Below are 6,853 nucleotides of genomic sequence, written 5' to 3' on the forward strand. Positions count from 1 at the left end.
GTGTTTACGTGAGGCTCCGCACATGTATATCTACCATTAGATCCCGCTAGTTGATTTATGATAAAACATCCTCGCACTTTATTGGTGAAAACGCTACTTAACTATATAAATTTTGGGCTAATGAGTATCAACAACAATGAATAGATAAGATGAGATAAGATATCATTTATTGCCACAACACATAGTACAACGTAGACTTAATTAATATAAAAAACTAGAATTAAACACTAACATTTGCTGTGACAAAGGGGATGTACTCAGCGTATGCTGTGAGTTAGGGTTCCATTGGCTGCCCTGACTGACACAGCGCTGATTTTCAGTCCACCCCTTTAAAAACACCCCGTTGTTAATCGATGGGTGCGCTAATGTTGAAAGCATAAATTAAAAAAATATATCGTCGCTTCGGAGGTAAAGATACTAAAGCGACACTTTGGGCCATATTGAGTTATATATACCACCGGAATCAGCGAATTTTTCTGCATCGATCTATCGGAGTTTCGGGACGATCAGAGGACTTTTTAGGCGCTTTAGTCCCTGAAAAATCAGTGAAATTGGGACACTTCTTACTAATCCGACGCTTAAATTGAGTATTTTCTCATTAGTGCTTTTACCTGTTTTAGATTCTACACGTTTATATTGTTAAGTCATTTGTAATTCTTCACCTTTAAATACATTTGGCGTTTTAGTACTCTGTGCATATCAAGAAATATGATTCTTCGTCGCTTTAGTAAATTGTTCCAGTCTATTCTGAAGTTTTGGATGCGTTTAGTATTTTCGTTAAACTGATAAGAATATATTTAAGTCGTTTGAGTATTTAGTACAAAACAGTTAATAGAATCTGTGGTGTATTAGCGTCATTACAACATAGCAAAAGAAAGAAAATATTTAAATTAGTAAAAAAACATAATATTAAAGGATTATGTTTGGTCCAGTAAGTCAATAATCTGTCATTTTATTGTCAAAAAAGAAAGTGTTTAGTTATTTTTCTTTTACGAAAAATCCATTATATTGGCCAGTTAGTAAAAGTAGCCACGATATTTTCATACGAATTGTAGATATCATGCCAAAGTAATCTGGACTTTAATCTTAGGAATTTAAGTTACAATCGCTTTACCAAGGATAGGTAAGGTACTATGCGCGTCTTTTATATCAACGCAATTATAGAGCGTGTTGGCAACAAACCTGTAATAATTGATTGTGATTACGAAAGGTATGTTTGTAAACGAATAATTATTATGATTATGTGCACTAACTCTATTGACTGTTATTAGAGTTAGGTACGAAGGAACATGATAAAAAGGTAACCTTATTGTGAGACTTCTATGTATCGAAAATAGGGTATGATATAGAAATATGATGAATTGACATCTAGCTATTTAAACGTCCAGGCTTTACTATATAAAAACAAATCTGCTGTGATCTCATTTGAAATAAAACATGAGATAACATGCAACTTAAGTACTATATAAAAAAAAACAGACAGACAAGCAACTGTACGATGGTTCTTGAGGCTACGTAGCCTGTTCCTGATCAGCGGACTGTCACCGAAGAGTCTTCGGGCCCGGCGCTCCACCGAATCCAATGAGGCTAACTGATACTTGGCGGAACCGTCCCAAAGGCGACAGAAGTATTTCATACAGGACCTTACCTGCGTTTTGTAAAGAGTAAAAAGCTGCTCAGGTGTGAAATACCGTTTCACCTTATATAGGACACTAAGTTTTTTAGCAGCCGTTTTCGCTCTGGACTCAATAGCCGCACCGAAGTTGAGACTAGATTGAAGGTCTAACCCAAGAACCTCAAGGTGGTCTTTAGTTGGTAAGGCCCCCCTATGGACTGTAGGAGCCAAAGTGAATGGTCTCCGCTTAGCGGTAAACAGACACGCCAGTGTCTTGGCAGCACTGAACTGGACCGAGTTGGCCGAGCCCCAATCGGACATGGCCTCCGAGGTCGAATTCGTCCGCTGTACCATAACCTCCCTGAGTGCCCGATCTTATCATCGCTGGCCTGGGCCGTTAGAAAGGTACCTCTCTGCAATTGTGCGTCATCTGCGTACCCAAAGACATCGGGTATGAGCAAATCGTGAATGTGCAGCAATGATAGAGTTGCAGATAGGACCGATCCCTGAGGCACCCCGGCATTGATTGCCATGAGATCAGATGAGCATCCGTCAATAACGACTCCAATAGATCGGTTCCGCAGGAAATCAGAGATCCATGAGCATAGGACAGGAGGAATCCTGCTAAGAAGGCCTCTGTGCCAGACACTATCGGATGCCTTGGAAGAGAGACACAGCAAGAGCTTCGCCATGCTTCTCAACAGGTTCACCCCAAATGTGAGTAGCATATACCAGAAGGTCCCCAGTGGACCGATTTCGGCGGAACCCGTATTGGCGGTCATTGAGGAGATCTTACCTTCTAGATATACCAACCAGGAACTTAGCATTCAATACACGCTCCATTACCTTACATAGTATGGAGGTGATTGAGATAGGCCAATAGTTCGACGGGTCGGCACGACTGCCCTTTTTGGGTAGGTACTGGCTGCACATTAGCAATCTTCCACGATACCGGGACCTACCTCATCTTGAGGGAGAGTCTGAACAGACGTGTCAAAACCGGAGACAGTTCCGGAGCACAGGTCTTTAAAACAATTCCAGGTATAGTTTATTACTAGTTTTATTCACGTCCAGAGAACGCAGCGTTCTTAAAACCTCTATTTGGTGTATTTCGACCTCCTGCTTAAACGTATCACAGTGAGGAATGGAGGGAGGCGCTGCACTACCATCATCAAGACGCGAATTTTCCGCAAACAGAGAGACAAACAGGTTTGCCCTTTCCGCTGCAGTGTGAGCTAGCGACTTATCCGACTTCAGCAGTGGTGGCAGTCACGGACGACAGAAATTGGACTCCACCGATTTGGCTAAGGACGAAAACGCTTATGGAATGTATTTTCTTTATTTCTTTTCTTTTTTTACTCTCAGAGGGGTAGAAAGCAAATTTGGCACCGATACAACCAACATGGAGGAATCGCGCTTTCCGTATGACCTTTTTGCAGGACATGGCAGCTTTGTTGAAGAGCTGTTTCTTAACGTGTACGTCCTGTCCGGAGCTTTGCGACATCGAGCATCAGCCATAGTAAGTAAGCAAGTAGAGTGCTTAATTGCTTCAGCTTGAGCGCACTCAGCGTTAAACCATGGGCGAGATTTGCCACCAGTGGATACGTCAGAGAAAGGAATGAAATATTCCATACTCTGATGCAACACATCGGTAACAGCTTCTGCGCAGCTCGACGAATCGTCACTGGGAAAGCAAGTTTTCTGCCATGGATAGGAAGCAAAGAAATGACGCATCTCATCCCAATCTGCTTACTTGTATCGCCATACTTGCAGAGTACCGATTGAGCAATCGGGAAGAGAGTACTGCGACACAAATTTCACCAGACAATGGTCAGAAGTACCCAGAGGGGAAGACACCGACACATTGTACCTGTCTGGATCAGTCGTCAGCAGAAGGTCCAAGCAATTAGGCGTGTGCAAGGCAACATCCGGTATGAGAGTCGGCTGCTTAACCAGCTGGGTGAGATCTAGCGAAAGCGCAAACTTGCGCGCTTCTCTTCCTGCATGGTCCGTGACTCTGACTTGATACGGGAACAACCAGTCCTCGCGGTGAGCATTAAAGTCCCCCAAGGAAACCAACTACGCACGCGGATACCGTTGTTGAACCACACGCCGTGCTGTAACACTGAGGTGATCAAAGACCCTGGTCGTTTCCAAGTCACCGCTGTGCGACCGATATATAGATTAGAGCGTAAACCGTTTGTTCAACACCAGTGTCCATCAGTAGCCAAAGAATGGAAAAGCTAGGATCCTCAAGGTTGTGGAGACGCTGAGTACAGATGTCATCACGAACGTACAAGCAGACCCCAGCACGTGGCTTAAAAGTATGCTCCAGGCTGTACCCTGGGTAGTGTGGGTAGTGCGAGTACGCCGTGTCTAAGGGACATTTTATCTGCGTCTGGGTATCCTGGTCTCCTGATGGCAAGAGATCACCACCGCCCATAAACATCTGCAAACCAGGGGTATTGCAGACGCGTTGCCAACCTAGAGGCCTAAGATGGGATACCTCACGTGCCATTGCAGTAATTTCACCGGAAGAAAAGAAGAAGGAGATGAGAAAGACAAAAGTGAATAGGTTAGAAAAGACGGTAGTTGAACAGACACAGTGCTGCTAACCCAGCAGCACACGAAAGTGATCCACAACACAAGGAGCCCGGTCTGGTGACTGCGGGGATGCCCGAACCCCCCAAAGACGGCTTTCGGGTCCTCTCTCCGGTCGCCAACCGGCACTACAGCACATCTTCGGGATCTTTCGCAAGTTAGCGGGGCAGCCTTTCAAAGTTGGCGAAACCTCTACTTGGGCCCCCTACTAACTGCGGTCGGCCAGCGGAGCACCGTGCTTCGGATTCCGCTACCCTCCACGAACAGGCACCCGGTGCAGCAAACTGACGATACCGAAACTGGTTTGCACGCAAGTCCCTGCCCAGACCCGTCCCTCCACATGGTTACTCCTAACTTAATATGCTGGAACACGGCCAAGACCGTTTTGCAGCATAACTTAGTTAGGTGGGTGGTGACAAACCGCTGCCGAAGCCTACCACCAGGAATGAGGTTGTTCATTTGGCGCTACCTAGGGGACACGTGTGGGCAACTAGAGCTAAAGCCCACGGACGCGAACAACTCTATCCCCCAATAGTTGACGATAGGCAGATAACACGATAACAAGAACCAATGTCAAATAAAACTTAAAAGTTTCTACGATTTCCTGTGTTTCCTTTGAATTTAGTAATATTGATTAAAGTCGAAGTTCGTGTCGTGCGGTCCCTCTGACAATTATACTATTTAATACGAGAGCGAGAGGGACGGTACGATACGAACTTCGAGTTTCGAGTTTCGTATTATCCCTGCAGACGGTCCTTTAGTGATCATTCGTTAAAGCAATCTGAAAATAAGTATTTTGTATTTCAAATCATTTAACTTGCAAGTCTATTAAGTATTTGTATTGTTTTATGATTATCATTTAAGGGTGCTTAAGCATTATGCAGTTGTAAAATAGCTTGATTATTGGTGAATAAGCATTAAACACAGTTTGATAAGAAATTGATCAACGCCATTAAGTAAATTGAAGATAAAAAAACTAGAATAAATATCCCGTTAGTCATCTGAAATTATGATATATTAAACCAATTCTTACGTTTAGTCCTTTTACCTTATTGCGTTGTCTCAAAAAGTTGAAGACGAATGACTAAAGCGCCACCTATCTCCTGAACTATTGTACTTAGGTCAAAATTATACATTTCAGTTCATAGTATGCTGAATTGACTTTCATACAGTCTTAGAAATTCTAGAATGTGTTCACAAAGAAACGAGTTATGAATTTTTTTCGTCAAAAAAAAACTTTAAATCGCTCTCCTGTAAAGTTGGCCAAATGTCGCTTTAGTATCTTTACCTCCGAAGCGACGATATATTCTTCTTATTCACGTTGTACGGTGATTGTAGTTTTTGCAACTTGATAGCAAAATTCCAGAAACCACGCGTAGACAACTTGCGCATTAGAAAATGTCAGACACGAGAGCAATATAGAATTTTGTGATCACCGTTCACTGTGTTGAAAATCGCCGCATAAAACACCATCAAAATCAACTAGCCCAAAGAAGCAGAAATAACAAAATTAGATATCGTCTACATCCGCCATGTTCGAATGCTACAAATCGAATCATTTAGATATTTAACCAATCACAAGCGTGACAGAACCGTCAAACGGTCCTCACGACACTAACGCCATCTAGCGATGTTTCGCCTGTCGGAAAACCCTAATTAGTTTCAGTACCCATCGTACAGCTAACAGAAACTACAGTTGCGAAAAAGGAAATATTAACATCGAAAATGCAAAGTGAAACATAGATGCACAGAAAAACCAGAAAAAGAGACGAGCTCTGGGAATCGAACCCAGGTCCTCAGCATTCCGTGCTGCGTGCTATACCCCTACACCACCACTGGACAGGAGTACCTACAGAAACAAATTTCTCCTATGCACCACATATCTCAGCTTGTTTGTTTCTTATTTAGTCACTTAAGCAGCGACACTAGCGACATCTATCTATGTTTTAGCCCTCATCGAGAAACTTCAACACTCCATCGGAACTAACCGCTCACCTGGACACGAGATGTCGCTATTAAGCAATCAAATTAAGATTGGTTTTTGGAGTCTTTTTGTATTTTTTATAGCAATTACAAATTTTGCAAAAAAAAAAATATTTCGCCTTTGTCCAATGTGGTTTCGAAGAAAGACTTGGGTCACTAAGTATTGTTTTTTTAACAAATATGACTTGTTTTCTTTTCGTTTTGGTTGAAATGTAGATCGAATGGGCGTCTACTAGGAAAGCATATGGATGTGGTCCATGATGGAATACCATCATATTCCACATCGCTGTTTGCCATTGGGAATGACTGTGGTGAAACACATGTATATTATGCACACATATGTGAAACCTACTGAGCATTGGTATTTGGGTGTAAATTGACCAAGCTAGATTCTAGATTTTAGAAATTAAATAACTGCCATTTTATGTTCAATACAAACTTGTGTGAGGAAAGAAACGATTGTTAGAAAAAATAATTTCACTACTTTGTATAATAATAGGTAGTGGGAAAATGAGTATTCGTGTATTAGAATAATTACATTGTTCAAGTTATTTAATGCTAGAAACCTGTATTTGAATTTTTCTTCATTTTATAAAAAAAAACAATGTAGTTGTACAATACTTCTTTTATTAAATTGTATATTTTTAAACGTAT

This window comes from Choristoneura fumiferana, chromosome 27 (genome assembly GCF_025370935.1).
Source record: "Choristoneura fumiferana chromosome 27, NRCan_CFum_1, whole genome shotgun sequence".
Classification (NCBI taxonomy): Eukaryota; Metazoa; Arthropoda; class Insecta; order Lepidoptera; family Tortricidae; genus Choristoneura; species Choristoneura fumiferana.